Below are 17,806 nucleotides of genomic sequence, written 5' to 3' on the forward strand. Positions count from 1 at the left end.
AGCACCATACCTGAGGTTCATTCCAGATTGGAGTTGTGCAAAGCAAAGCGAGAGGTAATTGAACCGGTGGCTGCCATGCTCACCCTGCCGCAAAAGATTTTTTAATTTGGGCCTGAAATGTGAATCAGCAAAGCGTGTTGAAAAGCTAATGTCTTGCTCACTTCAAAGGAAATGGAATTGAGCTAAACATACCAGGCTTATGAATGAACAAGTTAATGCTAACAGAACTAGTCAGTGTTTTATCTTAAACTTTGGAACTTTGCACTGCAGACTTCTAATGTTGGCAACAAAATGTATCAGCCACTAAAGAGAACATAGAAAAGCTAATAAAGCTAAGATAATGAATACTAACAGTACTAGTCTGTTGTAGGTAAGACAAATTGGAAGCTAAGCTAATGATTGTACATGCTAAATGTTAACACAAAGGAAGAGTTTTTCGTTCGTAATCGTAATATTAGCAACCCTCCAAAATTTGGTAAAATTTTACACTAGAAAGGGACAGAAAGAAGTAGTGCACTTCATTTTGATTGACTATTTCTAGATGAGATAAATCCATCAATCAATTCCACACAATCAACATAGCTAGCTGTCGTAAAATGAGCGATTTCCTGTCTGTCCACTTGTGCTATAAATCTCTAAAGTAGTATTTTGGAGTTGCCAAGACCATGATTAATAGTAAATGCTAATCTACTTATTACAAACGAGCAGCTCATCAATATGACTCCGAAGTTTCATATTGTTGCTAATCGCTATCCGGACAGCTGAAGCTAACAAAGATTTATGAGCTACTATCACTGCCTTCTGCCTCACTATAATAAATTCAATAACATGACCAATGAAATCAAATGTAATTCAATTTTTTTATGTTCCCTGAATAAAGAAGTACATACTGTACTGTATTAAGCCCCTTGAGATTTCAATTAACAGCATATTTGTCTAAAAATGACACCACAAAAAAGAAAAGAAAAAACCACCAACAAAATGAGTAATGATACACAAACATTCCCGACATCTGTTTTCCTTTTGTCTCGTTGTAATCCGAGCAGGGGGGGATCTATCATCGCTTGAGATAAATGGTAAACGTCGCAGCGTGTGGTGAATTTTTCACGTCCACCTGATAGGAATAATAAGATCAACGTTTAAAAAGAGGAATGGTGGGCGCTTCAACGATAGTTAAAACAACTGCCTGGACGGGGGAGACGGCCCCGCATGTCTTGACGTGGGAGACAAAGCCTGGCCTCACTTGAGCTGGAGAGGCGTCCGGTGAAAGGAGGGAAGGAGGCTTAGTGGTGGGTGAGGGAATGCCGAAAAACGGAGGCGGGAGGGTGCGAAAAGAAAAGGGGCGGAAGGGTCGCCGAGGAGGATTGACAGCCTGTGAGTACGGCCTGACCCCCCTGGCTTCGCCTCCGAGTTTTTCTCCAAAGGCTTAGAGGAGACCAAAATAAAGCCTGGGGAATGTTAATTTATTTTCAATTGTCAGCACCAAGAAGGGAGAGGGGGGGGGGGAGATAAAAAGCACATACATACATAATCAAGTGGGACCAGGCCCAAAACTAATGTGCAAGTCCAAGTGCAGCTCTCACACCAGTTGAAATAGACATACCAGACAGATTCAACTTCCACTCTTTGAATAACATTCTACCCCCTCCCCCAATGCCCTACATGTAACATATGTGAGCTGGAACATCAGAAAACGGTTGACGAACACCCCCTGGATTCTTTTCCCGACGCTCCCGTGACAGTCCTTTGTCATGTTACGACTGTCAGGACCGCAGCTTCCAAGCCCCACGGGGGATGCGGTGTCATTTCCTCGTCTCCACCCGAGAACTTGCCAGAAACATCAGGCGTCAGTTTCCATTTCCTCATCGCGGTTGATAAGATATATGTTACAGAGGAGGAGCCGCAGTTGTAAATGGCGGTGTCGGGTTGCTAGCGTCGCAACAGTAAAACAAAAAGTAAACTGAATGCAGCTGGCGCTTATGGGCAGATGTTCTGTCTTTCACGACTCTTCATTTATATTCTTTAATAAAAAATAAAAAAAGTGTGGCTGAAAAAATCGGGAACAAAACTTTTCAAACAAACCACAAAAAAATTGTGAACAAGAAATCAAGAACATGTTTGCCCACAATGCCAAAAATTGTAATCTTTGTGAAGAGAAATTCAACCAAAATATCTTTCCTTAAATTGACAACAAATAACTGTTACCCAAAAGTAACAAAAAAAAAACTCATCTAAATGGTAAACAAAATTAGGGCACAGAAATTCACAAAACCATAAATTATGAAAAACTACTAAATGACACCAAAAAGGTCGTAAAAAAATTCACCGAACATTTTCTCCAAATATTAGAACTGGAAAAAAAAAAACAGCTCTTAGATAGTTTTCCTCGTCTGATGTCACGAATGTAACGACGCCATCTGAGATGCGTTTTTCATGTTCTCGTCTCGTCTCCAAGCAACTTTTCCAGAAACCTAAGTCAGTTTGCATTTCCTCATGGCAGCTGCTAAGATATATGTACTGTCTATGTAAGGGAGGAGCCGTAACAACAGCAAATGCTGTCGATGGCGGTGTAGCGTTGCTCACATTGGAATAATAAAACAATAATAAAAAAAACAAAACTGAACACAGCTGACTTCAACAGTGAGGAATGCCTTTTGGATTTTTGGTTGGATGCAAAAAGACCCCCGAGGGTCTTGCAAACTGCTGAACCTAAATGAACTCTTTTGAGAACCAAAACAGCAGCACCTATCCAAATGTAATCATCCCTCATATGGATTGCGGTGCTAATGTTGTGAAAGTGTTCCCCTCGCAGTGTTAAAGATATTTTTACATTTTGTGAAGACGGCATCTTTCACAACTGACATGTGGTAGCTCCACAATGTTTATGTTATGGGGAGCTATGCATTTTATTAGTTCCGCCTACTCCGCTGCAAGTTCTTTCAGTTCAGTTTCAGTTTCTTTAAAGGAAAGGTCGACATGTAACATCAAAGTTTCATGGACTGGCCTGACTCAGTTCAATAACTGTTTTACAGCAGGTTCCTATAACATTACATACATTTCAATACAATATATATATATATATTGTTAATGGCTTGCCGGCTAGTTTTGCAAAACAAATGGTCGCTTAGACTTGTTATTCAAGGGTTGAAAAATATACAAGTTACCATGTAATATTGTTTATGAGGTAGACAAAAATGTTTACCACAATTGTGATTAAAAAAACACTGAAAAATGTTCCCACAAAATATTAAAAATAAAATGTGAGCAAAAATTGTTGCAAAAAAAAAAAGCCACTAAAATTGAGACCCACAAATATTAAAAATAAAATGTGAGCAAAGATTGTTGCAAAAAAAAAAGCCACTTAAATCGGGATCCAAAAAGTAATCAAAAACTTACTCCACCAGTCTTCAGTTGAGTAAACAAATGCCACGGCACATTAATCAAAATATGAATTCAAAGTGAATTTCACTTTGAACCTAATCTATCTGAAGCGATCTTTTGATGGATCACTCAAAAACGCAGTAAATTACATTCCAACAGGTGTTTTTAGGATGTTCCAGGAAAATGCTGATTATTCACAACATTGTTCTGACATTATTCCAACGCAAATCAAAAACACTCGCAGCTATTGTGCTTTTCTTTTTTTCCCCCCCAGACAAAGAAAGGGAGATGGCGGTCAAATGTTCTCCAATGCGGCTCGACGAAGGCCAGAACGCTGAGCCCCTGAAGCCTGCGGAGTCGCGTTCGTTTATTGAAAGCACACACAACAGTTGGTGCCTTTGAGGCTTTGAGCCAAATGATGGAGGCCGAGATAAGACAAAGTGAGAGCTGCCGGGCCAGATGGACATTGAGAAACACAGTAAGGGTGACCAAAAAAAGTCAAGCAAACAAAGACGAACCGTTCGAAAAGAGGCAGGTTTCTTCTAATTAGCCAGCAAAACTATTTGAAAAGTCTTACCACTTTATTAGGAACCATTTTGACGTTGTAAAGTGATGCGGACAGCAGAGACTTTTGAAAGCCCGCAGTTGAACAAGTCCTTTCATAAAAGCCAATGTCAGGTTGGTTGACAAACAATTCACAGGCCAGTCACGCTGATCTCCGTAGCCGCGCTCGACGTGAATGCGCTGACCTCGGAAGCGCCGCAGGGTCACCGCAGACAAGCGTCGAGCTGCTCCTCGCCATTGTGGGGATAACAAAGTGGAGACTGTTTTTCAATCGAATATTTATGGAAGAAAGAAAAACATTTGTCACCTCCTCCACACTTCTTTCTTAAAAAGCTTTGCTGCGCTCATCAGCCACATGCTCACTTCATGCTGAAAATGGGGACACATCTATCTGCAGGATGTCTAAAAATTCATTGACAATTTTTTTTTTTTACCAAAAATCATCACCTTAAATCACCATGAAGCAAACTGCCTCTCCACCACATCAAGGTCTTCCCTCTCGGGCGTACAAATGGCTCACCTCCATTTCGCTCTGATGTTAAATTGCTTTATTAAAAGGAATATGTGACCGCCCCTCCCTCGCCTAAAATAACAACATGAAGAAACTCCTCAACTCCATCAGCGAACAGATCACGCTCACACCGATTTACTTACAAAGTCTTGACTTGCGAAGGTTAAAAAAACACTAACAAACAGAAATTTGAATCCAAGCCAGCAAGAATCGAGAGCGCACGCCGACATGACAGACTCGATAACATTTTTCCGCCTCTGCAGCAGACAAGCGAAAAATGAGTATGAACGCCCGTAGAGGAAAGTAGTAAGCGAAAGGTCAGACCACATGGGCTAGCTAGCGGCTAGCTTCTAGGTTTGGATTATCCTTTCCTATTTCATCAGGTTTCTGCAAAATGTCCTCTTGCGCAATTTGTTATGATTTAACGACGACCGTGCCGCTCAATCTCAGTTACAGCCCAGTTTCATCACCTGGACGGACAGCGCCTTCGTTCGACATTCAAAGTTCAGTTTCACCCGAGGGTACCATGTTTTTTTTTCCCCCTACTGCTCGAGCCAATCAGCTTCACGGAGTTTATTGAGCGGCTACGTGCGGTCTCTGCTCATTAAGCGTCTTCAGTGCTTTCGCACACCTTATTTCGGCGCTCTCGAGCTAATTAGTAACGCCGCTGCGTTCCTGGAAAATCAACACGCAATTACATTTGAGGTCTAAACACGGCAGTGCCGCAGTACAAATCACCATTGCACTTTTTGCAAAGGTGGGGGCTGGGGTCTTTTGAGACAGTCCGCTCGCAATTTAATCAGCAGTTAAAACCGGAGTCTCCGAAATGGCTGTGATGTCGACTCAATTACGAAAACGGCTTTGGCTAAAAACTGATAGAAATAAGCTATAATTAATGGGTTCATTTAGTCGTATTATCGTTTTGTTTCCAGCGGGTATTGCGCACAAAAGCAATGGGTAGCGAACACATAAAACACCTGCTAATAAAAACAGCGATATCTGTAGAACTACAAGACCTGAGGCGTGTGGTTTTTCCCATGAGAAAATGATTGGAGCGCTCGCTTCGTGAGTCTTGACAGGATTTGCCGTGATATTTAACAACAGAAAACCACACTCGGAATTGGATTTAATTCACAGGACCAAGGCGTTGAGGTGCGCAGCTACTGTCGTCATGTAAAAATTGCCTCATATCACAAGGCCGTGTGGAGTAATCGTCGGGCCCAGTGAGTCCCGTGGGACAGCTGCCAAAACTATTATGGTGCTTTTTAACACTTGACAGTCTTCTAGTGTTTGTACGCTGTGAGAAATGATGTAGATTAAATTACTACAGGTCGAAGTACAACACTAATATATACATATGTACTATATCGTTTGGTTGGATTGAACTTCAATCAAAGCTAATATTTTGAGTAGTCAATGGAATAATTCAATAGGACAATTGATTCTAAAAAGATTTAGACGTGAAACAAAAAGTTTTTTAATGAAATTAACGATGCATAAAATAATCCTCGTTTAAAAACGCTTAGTATAAATTGAATCCAATTACATTTAAAAATGATTGCGGCATTGCATATGTAAAATAAATACTACACTTGAATGACTTTTCCAAATAGAATTACTAGTTTATGCTTATTTTTCTTTAAAATCATCCGCGATAAAATGATTCCACTATAATTCAGTTAGTTTTTTAATTTTAGATTGCACATGAAATATAATTAGAATGCCACCCCCCAAAAACATACCATGACGGCATAAATGGGCTCAGTTCATCATTTTTGCTTAAATTAAATTACAATAAATTAACCCATCATCCAAATGTGCCTTGTAATTATATTTGCCAAAATTTATACCCGCGTGTTACAATTTAGCATTTAATTTGTGTGATTATTCTGAATTACTACTCTGGTCTTTTTAAAGATGCATTAGTGTTTAATCACAAGAAGCAGCTATTACAGTTTTGGCCATATTGCCCGCCTCTACAGTTCGCTTGTATTTCGGAAATGATGCACAGACTTAATATATGCAGCCAAACACATGCTGCTCGTCTGGACATTGATGGGCTATTAATTTGGCAAACGGCTCGCCGTTTCTTTGGAAACCAGACACAGACAATCAATCTGGTGCATTAGCACAGGGAAATTGAACAAGTCTGACTCCTTTTTTTTTTTTTGCCTTTCAATGCACCAAAATTACCACCTTGTTCCCTAGCTGTCGTCTAAAACTGCTTTATTTTCTTCTTCAAAGGTGACCCTGAGCAGATTTATCTACCGTGTCTCTGACTCCATGCCAATTTAACTGGTTTGTGCAAAGGAGAAACAGCTGAAAACACAATTCCTGACTTTGTTTGCTCGGCTGGAAGCTCTCAGCCAAATCGTGAGCGCGTTTTGGCGACGTCGCTCGGCATCTCGGGAGTTGTACTCGGTGTTAATTACGACCCCGGCGCGTTGACTAATCACACAATCTGTCACTTGTTGAAATAGCAACGAGAGATAACGCTAACTACTAGCTTATTAGGATCAGCTCGCGAGCGGCTAATAACGTAGCATGACTTCAGACAAATACTTGTGAAGCTTCATCACAATAATCATGATATCTCCATAAATGGTGGCTGGGGGCATTTATTTATTCGACTCGGGGGAGGTTTTTTAATTGTTACAATTGTTTGTAACAATAGAAAACAATGTTCCTGGTGTGTTACAATTTTCGTCAAGTGAACCTGAAGTATAAAACCAAAATGAATGGAAATCTTTTGTAGAAACAAAGAGGTACTAAGTATTACATGGAACAGTGTACTTAACCCAAAATCGGTTTTAATTTAGCAATATGTTACCATGTGCGTGCTGCTGTTTTGGAACTGTATCAACAAGCTATAGCATCAATGAACTGAGATAATTAAACATTTTTTTTAGGTCGATGACACGCTATTGGATAACGTTTGAGAAAATGCATTAGTTCTCTTTTTAAAATCAGATGATGACACTAAAGACACAGAATGGCACCTTCATCCAAAAGCAAATGACTCACACCATTACATTGAAGAGAAAAAAATGATTTCTCCATTTTCCCCCATTAGGAGGGCACCAAGGCTACCTGCATTACACCGAACAGCAAAGGAAAACTCAGGACTAATGCGTAGTTGAAAGACGTCAAAATAACTTTGGATTCTAGCGTCAGCACTATCGAATCTTGTAAAGCACCAAATCGGGCGACCTGAGAGCGAACATGCGCCGCCACAACCGCGGAACAACGCGCATCGAATCTGACGTATAATGGACCCACACCACGGAACAGTTTTTCCAAAACACGTAGAACTTGCTGACTTTGATTTCAAGGCAAGACAAATGTTCACATTTGATTGTCAGTATGTGTGCACCGTGCTTAAGGGACTTGATTAAATAGTCGTTTCAAACCTAAAGCGGCCCAACGTCCAAACATTTACAAGGCCTCTTTGACAAATGCCCATTCTAGCACCAACAACTGACATAACTCACACTTCTTGTTTTAATTCAGGTGCCCGACTGGAAACATTTGTCGTTCCAGGGACGACTGTGAAATCAACAAATGGAAGCGGAAGGTGGCGACCATACTGCCTCTCTGTTCTTTAGAAAAATGGGCCAGGCTAGTTGCGTTGATGTAAAGCTTTTCAGTGTTGCCAAGCTGAGGCGCAACCAAACAGTCAATGTAAGGAATGCAAGCTCCCCCCCCCCCCCTTTATTTTCAGCCTCTTTGCCTGCTTTGCTTTCTTCTCGCCTCACTCTTCCCCACTACATCATTCCTTGAGTGTTTGTGCTGTGTCCCTTAGTTACCGGATAAGCGAGCCAACAGCAGCAGCAGCAGCAGCAGCTTTGGAGAGTTAAAAGCTTGCCTGCCCAGTCCCACTCATACAAGGCCATCAATAATTCACCTTCATCGGGAAGCATTATCTAACAGCCTTATGAAAGTTTAAAGCTTCTGGGTGACAACATAAGGAGCCGTGAATGCTCTGCCAGAAGACCAAGCAGGGCGGCGGCGGCGACCCCCGGCAACAGACATGTTCGAGTGGAAACAGGCGACGGGCGCTCCGGTGAGGCCCATTTAACCGCTAGGCCGACAGATGCGAGTCAACGACGTGAAGGAGGGAAAAAAAAAAAAGAGCACACAAAAGTGGAAGCGTTGGCTGGGCTGTATTAACGCCCGGGCTCGCTCTCATTGACAGTTAAATCCCTCTAAGCCCGGATCAATTACAGCCAGCGCTGCTGTAATTAAAACGCTCTAACAAAGGTCTTGGAAGCACCTTCCCATTGAAAACAAGCAAGGCTCCCATCACTGGAACTGTCTCCATGCAGTATTCTGGCTTTGAAAAGTCCAGAAGAGACATCAATAGCAGGGAAACCGCCCCCAATTTCACACAAAGTATTTGTGATTTTTTTTTTTTTTTATTCACTGAAATCTCTCCTCGGCTATTCCACAAAACACGCTAATTTAAATGAAAACCTTGTGTTCAGCCCTGATAACAAGAATACATACTTTTCAAAACATCTTTTATGACAGCTACTGAATGACAGGATGATTATGTCGCCTAATTAAAACTCCGCCGTGAACTAATTAGCAGACAGAACTTCATCAGGACTCAAGATGCCGATCATCAAAGTTATGACAAATTAGCCCAGCTAGCGCAGCCAAATTCCGATTCCACATAATCATTGGTTTATTTTCGAGGGGGTTGTCGACGTAATGCTTCATAGGTTGAGACCTAGATTGAAAAGTTGCCTTACAGCAGCCGCCAAAATTACCCTTGAAAGCTGCTCCCCCGCGGCGCAGAGGATGGACGACTGCGTCGACACGTCGCGCTCGCAAGACGGCTGAGTGAGCTGACGCGTTGTGAAAGCAAGCCGTGCCATTCCGGGCCGTAGTTTCCCATCTTACGTGACAACACCTGACAATCACGGCCCCCCCGAGAACTGTCAAGGGATTGGGCGATAACCCCTCACCTTGAGAAATCTGCTAGCACCAAGCCAAGATAAGACGCGTAACTCAAATGTCGTACAAAACATGCACCTTTAAATCTGACATAACATTGAAGGTCAAATGTGGTGTGATAAACTGGCCTGTGGTTTTATTTTATGGTAAAAAAAATTTGGAGGATCATGTGAAATTTCACTGATTGCTCACCGTACAGTTATTTTGCAGCTACCAACAGAGGGCGCTATTATTCAAACTGGAATTAGCTAGCTTAAACAGGCTGCTGAAGAAATTAAAAAAAGAAGGTAAAGTTAGCAACTCTTATTTTTTTATTTTTTTTTGGGCTCATGGACTACATTCACATGTTGACTAGCGTCAGAAGATGGAGGTACTTTGGTTTGTTCCAAATGGCCTTCGGGTTTGAATGTGAAAAGGATTAGCTGGAAGCCTCGGCATTCCACTCCATTCCACGCTGCACTTTAGTTTAAAAAAAAAAAAAAGCACTTCATGTCAAGGAACTGAAAGCTACATTCTCATCTGTATCTTGTATGAGGATTACCACAAAAAGACTTCTCGTGCACAGCATAAAAACAATGCGAGTATTCGTTCTATATTTGCAAAAGTATTTAAAAGTGTCAGCAATGACATATCGTGGGAGGTGACATTCAAGCACGGCAGCACCGGTGCGCTAAATATGGAAGCAAAGGAGCGATTCCGGTCGAATTATCTTTTGCTATTAATTCGACTGAGTAACTTTTGCGCACGAAAGGCTCCGAGAGAAGAATACCGGCTGTCAATCAAAGTCGAGCGAGCTGTGGACTGCACATGTGGGAAATGAAAGACACTGTACCAGCTTCCATCTTTGCCACTTTTCTGCGCCAAATGAGAAATAATACCGTCACACTACATCAGCCGAGTGATTTACATTTTTATATGATATGGAGAACGCCGCGGGAAGGGTGCGGGGTCGGGTGGGCTAGGTGGCGGGAGGGAGCTCATCGGGAGACATTCCTCTGCAGTGGAGCATGAACTGAAACGTCAATTTCTTGGGTAATTACAAGAAATTATTTAGGAATTTGGGGGACGAGACAAAGCGCAGGAAGATGGATGGTGCGTCGGTGCGCCCTTTTTTTTTTTTTTTAAATGCGCGCACGCTTCATGTGACCCACGTTGGCAACTCCCGCCTTAGGACAAAAGCAACATGTGCTAATGGCAGGAGGGAGAGAGTTGGACAAACGGAGAAGCGAGGGCGGCCCGGACAACTCACAGGTCAGTGCTAATCTTGTGATAGATGGAGCCTAAAGACCCGGGACACATCCATCACGCACTGCCGACGGCTCCCCAACTGGGAGAGATTTGCAAACAGCAAAGGGTTAAAGCGCAGCCCAAACAGACCTCTGATCATCCATCACTCAAGGCAACAAGCTCCTTTTTCTTTTCTTTTTTTAAAGCGTATCGCCCTCTTTGACAACACCGAGGGGGGTTGTGGGGGGAGTACACGGGGGCGCTCCAATTTAAGACCTTTAAGGCTCTGTTGATCATTAAATATCCGTTTTAGAAGCAGTGGGGGAAAGTTAACCGTCGTTTGGAACACGGACGGTGGTAGGTAGTACAGGAGAGGATTTCCTCCCCCTGCCGCCGTCGATGTCCTCGCCACCACGCGCTCATCCATCAAGTTAACTACCCACACACACACACACACACGTAATCACTCCGCTCATTTGTCTCCTTGTATTTGGCTACGGGAGTCACATAACAGCCGTGCTGGGGATTCACAGTTCGATGGAAAGCTCGCCCGGCAGCACTTTGGTGAATAAACAAAATGGCCTCCGCCAAGGTGCGTGTGTTTACATCTGTCTTCCCATCAAGCTAGCTGCCAATCACACCTCCTGAGATATATATATCTTTGCAAAATGCCACCAGGTAACATTTACTGCGCTTAAGTGGGATCTAAATAGTTTACGGGACTTTCATTTTAATCCTGGGCCACAATACCTTCTGCCAACACTGCTGTCATTGATTTTGGAATAGGTTGTTTTCGTCTTGCCGGTTCACCACGCTGGGTGGGGCTAGCAAAAGGCGTGAAGCGTAGCAGTAGCTCAGCAGCAACCTTTTAAAAAAGTAAACAATCAAATTACGATGACCTGACCATGCTTTGCTGCAACCTCCCCACACAAACAAGACAGAACGCTAGCCTACGTGAGCGAGTTAAGTCAAAAGTCATCGTAGATAATTGCGCACTCGGGGTTTGCTTCTGGAGGACGAGGGGGTGCATAAACCGTGAGTGTAACCTCAAGAACAACCTTTATAGTCCTACCATGCTGGACATTTCGCAGCTCAGATGCAACTCAAAACAGTTTTTGAGACTTCAGCTTCAGCAGTATCTCAACCACAAACTGTTTTTAACCTTTGCCGTTTTTTTTGCAATACCAGAGATGAGAAGAGGGGAAACAGTTTTACAACAGTGCCACTTTGAAGGTGAAAAAGATCAATTCAATTCACAACAACTAGTAGGGAAAACATTTTAACACAAATACAACCGGGGATGGCTTTGTGGGTGACTGCTCATCCTGTGATCGGAACGGAAGCGTCCCGTCTTGACCGGCAGCGATGATTCATGGCGGGCCATCCTTCTCTTTGCCTTCTTCTCCATTTGTTGTCCGACGTTTCAGTGCGAGAGCATCAAAGGGAATGAGACAAGACAGCTGTCAAAGCCCACGCCCGGTGAGTGAAGATGGCAGGTGAGCATCTGTCACCTTCCCCCCCCCCCTTCCCCTTCCCCTCCCCTCCCTACTTCTCAAACTGCTTCGAACAAAAAGACTGCAGGCCTGAGCTCTCGCGACTACAGCAACACACACTTAGCCGCATTAAACCTAAGGACATGTTCTAGTTCTTTAAGTCGCCGTTTGATGTTAAGAGATTTTTGGCCCTCGGGTAATCTGCAGAGTTGCACATCTGGAGTCCAAAGACACAAACTAAAATGCGTGGTCTGCATTATGGGTTGACTTTCAAGTTGGTTGAGAATTAAGTGTCACTTTTTGGTTGTTTGGCGAAAATCAGTGGTTTACTTCTGTGGTGTCATTACCAAAAGAAAAGAAAAAAAAAAGAGCAAAACCAATTCCAAGTCCTCCATTGTGAGCCTCGTGCAAAAAAAAAATCCCCATTGTGAAACTAATAAGAGTTATCACTTTCCTCTTCAGCCAACTAAGAAGAAAAAGAAAAAAGAATGATGAGCATGGGAAAACAAAAACAGTCTTGTCAGAGTCTTTTTCTTCACAATAGCTGCACGCAAAGTGTAAGCAATATTATTTCTGCTGCACACAATCGCTTGCTCAGTGTCACATCCAGTTCCAAAGCTTTACAGCGTGAGGAGAAAATTCCCTCCAGCTATTTTAGATGTCTGTGGCCAAACGAGCAGCCAAAGTGAGTAAACACATTTCCATCAGCTTACAGTCCGTACGCACACACTGGATGCTTTATTCTGTCCCTTTAAGATCAGATCTTTGTCAATGTGTGCTACAGGGCAGGAGGGGATAGGGGGGGGGGGGGGGGGGGGGGGGGGGGGGGGGAGGTGATCCAAGGTGGCCAATGTTCCCACTAAAAGACTATAAAAGGCGTTTGATGATCCAGATTACGGCCGGCAAATTCTCTCGCTGAATCACAATCACAAACAAAATGTTCCAAAAAAAACCGCCGGCTGTATCGTCCACCAGCAGCAGGATGAGGCTGCTTGAGAGGAAGAGGAGGGAGAAAGGAATGAGGAGAGCGGGCGGTGCTGCTGGCTAATGTTCTCCCTATTGAAATGCAGGCACTTTGATATGGAAATGACAAGTTAGAAAAAGCCGTTAGAATTCACACCCGTCCGCATTGGAACCATTTGCGCCAGCCAGGCGACATGAGATGGCACTTCCTTCCCGGGACGACGCCGACAAATGGACACGAGCAGCATGCTTGGCTCGGGTGAGAGATGGAGTGGAGGTAGAGAGAGTGTGGGGGGGGGGGGGGGGGGGGGGAGCAGAACATTTGTTCTCCTCCCGCTCGCTCTCTTTCAATGCCTACAGTGCAAGTTGAAAAGCAGGATTTTTTTTCACACAATCGTCAAAGAACGGAGGACCTGCCTCCTCCCTCCCTTCCACCAGGCCAAGAGGACATTAGGTTCACACCAAAACGTCAAAGTTCAAAAATACTCCCGAATTTGTCAACTCTCAACATGCAAATGACGTCACACAAAAGCATGAGCTGGCTTGGAAACGGCCAGAAAAGCACAAGCGCTCCCCTATTACACACCCTGACAGCTGCTGGATACATTTCACGCACGGAAAGTATTGGGACACACCTCTTAATCAATGGATTGATCCATGGCGACCTTGTATATAAGACACCATTTAGTCCTCCCAAATCTTAAAATGAGTAGGTCGATATCATTGAACCACCGGGTGGGTGAGGGAACCTTGGGCCATTAATGGTCCATCGGAGCATTTAAAACGGCTAACCATGGAATTCTAACAAACAAAACCTCAGAGGGACTAACATAAAAAAAAAAAAAACACACAAATCCTCTTTAAAGAGAAGAATCACTAATTGTTCCACCATTTTGCATTTCACCTCAAATTCACATTTCTTCCCAGATTTGCACTCAGAGGACTTGAACAAAACTGAAATCTACACATACGAAACAATGCATTAATAATTGAGCCAAGGACGATACTTCATTACGCAGTGACTGTATAAACACATATATAGTAAAAAAAAAAAAAAACAGCAACACAGCTTCAAGGAAACTGTTTGACTTGACTCCTGCACATATGAAGCTACTTAGATAAAATAAAAAAAATTCTTCATGAATAATCATGAACATTGTATTTTTTTCATTATTATTGCATTTCTAATCAGGCACATGGTGTCCATTTCCACTCAAGGTAGCAAACAACAAAATCAACTATGCAATTATTATAGGCATTAATATGAACTATGGGCACATTAGTTGCAGTGAAAATCTTTTTTTGTAGAAAATGGCATGACGTTTTATGCCACTTCTTTTTTTTATCTTTTATGATTACTGCCAACATAATTTTCCCAGCTTTACTTAAATTGCTTTTTTTTTTTCATTATTACATTTATTTACTGGTTCTATTTTTCCTGTTCTAGTAGGACTTATGAAGTCCAAGATACCAATTCTGGTTCCAAAAACAACTAGGGCTGTCAGGGCTCCATCAATTACTAACTACGAGCACATTCGTCTTATTAATGGTCCACCACCGAGACATTTTGGACAATCGCATGCTTCCCTTTGGAGCCCCACAGCAAATAAAGGCATGATTGGATGAGTTTGCCGTGGAAGACCACCAAGGATATCACCTTGTAAGACTTTGACTACTGACCTCATGGGTCTGTGTAAAAACGCTCACTCCAACATCTTCTCGGAACACGTTCTTCTAAATTAATGTCCAATTACTTGACGAGGGTTGCCTTATATAACGCTGCGGTGCGAGCTCAAAATTGAACGCCGTTCATCAGAATTGTGTTTTAACCTTGATGTGTCAGCGGTGCCTTGCTCTCAGGAGTCTGCCTCCAAAAATGCAAGAGGGGGGGCTGGCAGTTATTGCTCCCTAGCCTGTAAAACCTCTGCATCTGTCTGCGTGCGCAAGCGTGCGTCTGTCTGTGTAGTGCGTCTGTGTTGCGTGCCATCATCTCGCATGACTGGCATGGAGCTCCGTGAATTATACATGCTCTGAGCAATGATCTTATTTTATAGCTGCAAATGGAGGTAAATGGAGACAGCAAGTGACATCCAGCTACTAAAGATGCTCTTCAAAGATGTTACCAAAATACGATATTGCACTTGGCCAGACACAAACGTGTGTATTCAGTTCTTCCAAATCTCAAAACAAACGCAATAAACTCTACATTGCTATTTTCTTGAGATTATAGAACATTTTCTAAAGTCAACCACTTCTCCTGCATTGTGATTAAACGTTCTGGGTCTATTGAGGAGATGCTACTTACTGTGGCAGAAGGATGAAGGAGTGGAAATTTCAGATCGACACCCTGCTCCCTTTCAACTCGGCTGGCCTGGTTCAAAGGAGGAGGCCCCCACAAACTGAGCTTCGGGTCACACAAAAACGGACTCAGCTCGGCTGCATGTTCGGGTGGCCTCACAGCGGACAGGCGGCGGCGGGTAGACGCTCCCGCACACGTCGATACATCCAAGTCGGGACGAATAGCTCCATATGCGAGGAGAGGAACGGGGGGGGGGTTCAAAAGTAAAGCCCCGCGAGCACCGTTTAAAAAGAGAACGGTTGGAGTGGGGAGATGAATTGAGAAAAAAAAAAAAAAAAAGTCCCGTGCAGATCGTGACAAAGTGGGTCTGGAGAGTATTTAAAGCCCGACGGCGGCACACAAGCCGGGTCGTGTTGAGATGAGCTCCTCGCTGAGCTCCGGGATTTAGTTTCACGCCACCACGCGCATGTCGCATCCACACAACTCGAACGCTGTCAAGACGACAACTGAGCAGCGAGCAGACGAGCAAGGAGCATTGGACCGACGCTTTGCAGCAGCTGGCTGGACACAGACGCGACGAAATCCCGGAGTGGAATTCACTCAAATCCATTTTGAATTCGGAATGGATTCAAACGGTCATTAACCCTTGTGGTAGCCTACATAGGTAATTAATTCTCTAGCGAGATGATTCGTTGGCAAAACAGGAACTAGTTATCTTGACAGAAAAGTAGTTCGTTAGGTTGTGTAAAATGACAGCACTAACCTGGAGTGGAGTGTTGTCAGAAACGGAATGGATTCAGGTAAATTCAGGTTATTCCAGAGGTGTCCATTCCAAGTCCAGAAAGTAAAAACTGCCGCAGTTTAGCTTTAGCCACAGGTGCTTTAACTCAGTGGTCCCCAACCTTTTTTGCGCCATGAACCGGTTACGTGTCAGAAACCGGCCTTTATAACAAATATAACAAACAAATATAAAAATAAAACTCACCTTTACGTTGAATTAGTGGAAGCTTGTTTCTCACACATCTTCAAGGTTTCTTCGCCTTAGCAACACGGTTAGCCACTACGAACGAACGATGGTCTCACATTTGTTGATGTGGTTGTGGTTCTGTCCTTCTTGCTCACGTTTTTTCTTTCAAAAAATTCCAAAGGTTTGTCTTTTAATGCAGGATGCTTGGTCTCCATGTGCCGAAACAGTTTTGAAGGCTTCATTGCCTCGTTAGCTAGCCTGTCGCCGCCACATATTATGTGGGCTGAGCGAGCCAGTCACCTGTGTTGATAAATTCATATTTAAAGTAGAACTCCAGAAATTTTCTTTTAAACGCAGCTTACCTTGATTTAGAAGTCGTAACCTCTTCTTCTTGGGCTTTTTTCCCTTTCTGAAGAAGCTTTCCAAACATCTCTGTTTCTTGCTCATTTTTGCTAGTTTCGCGGGCTCGACTGGGGTGACGTCACATGACAGGAACGAGCGTCAAGAGACGCAGATGCACCGACGGATGTGGTTACGAGAGAATCGCCAAATTTTCAAAATAAATTCTTACTCATTTTTGCTAGCTTTACGGGCTCGACTGGGGGAAACATGTCACGTGATATATATATCTATATAGATATATATATTTTTTTTTTTCTGGGCATGGATTTAGCAGCTCTGGACTATAATTACTAGCTCATGTGCTAAATTTGATCGTTAACTTGCTAGATGAGTTGATAGCATGACAAACAGGAACTATAGTTACCAAGCTAGATAGGAAATTATTTTATTTGCAAATTTCAAGCACTGAAAATGGAGACATTGTCAATAAAAATGTTTCTGATGTGTTCTTGTATTATTTTATATGTTCTGTAAAGCGCTTTGTTACAGCCACGGCTGTAAAAGCGTTATATTAGGGTAATCAGAGTGTTTTCAAGCTATAATTATATCCGTTTTTTAATTATTTAGTTAGCTCTATAGTCGTTCATGACATTGGGGGAATTTTTGGTTTTGAGTTTCCATCGGATAGCAATATTAAATGAATGTATTCTATTAATACCCTTGATATGTATTGTTTACTAACCACACCACGCATCCTCTGGTGGTTTCAAAGAAGACATGTTGATTGTTTTTATTTTTAACTTTGTTTTATGTCCCTGATGAGATTTACAACTGAAACCCCAACTGACTGTCGGGGCCGTGATTATGCTCTGTTGCTGGAATTACCACTCCAAAGTTGAGAGCGCATTACTGTAAGCTGTAACACATGAGCATTAAAATTCCATTTGCGGGCAAATATCATCTAATCTTAATGGCTAACCGGACAACAAAATGTTTGCCTATAAAAGAACCAAAGCTATGAATAAGCCAGCTGCTAGGTGCAAAATAATATGAAAATGGGGATGAGAAATATTTTATTGGGTCGCCACACAAATGCCGTG

The 17,806-nt window shown here is 42.8% G+C and overlaps 1 protein-coding gene across 11 annotated transcripts in view; it reads right to left on the reverse strand.

Annotated features, from left to right (window-relative positions):
• Positions 1 to 15,899, reverse strand: part of LOC119137572 (adhesion G protein-coupled receptor L2-like) — a 68,293-nt gene extending 52,394 nt beyond the window's left edge. For all 11 annotated transcript variants that reach the window (XM_037276991.1, XM_037276990.1, XM_037276992.1 and 8 more), the window contains exon 1: positions 15,404 to 15,899. The gene's annotated coding sequence lies outside the window, so the exon portion shown is untranslated. The remainder of the gene's footprint in view (positions 1 to 15,403) is intronic.
• Between the last annotated feature and the right edge of the window lie 1,907 nt (positions 15,900 to 17,806).

This window comes from Syngnathus acus, chromosome 17 (assembly GCF_901709675.1).
Source record: "Syngnathus acus chromosome 17, fSynAcu1.2, whole genome shotgun sequence".
Lineage (NCBI taxonomy): Eukaryota > Metazoa > Chordata > Actinopteri > Syngnathiformes > Syngnathidae > Syngnathus > Syngnathus acus.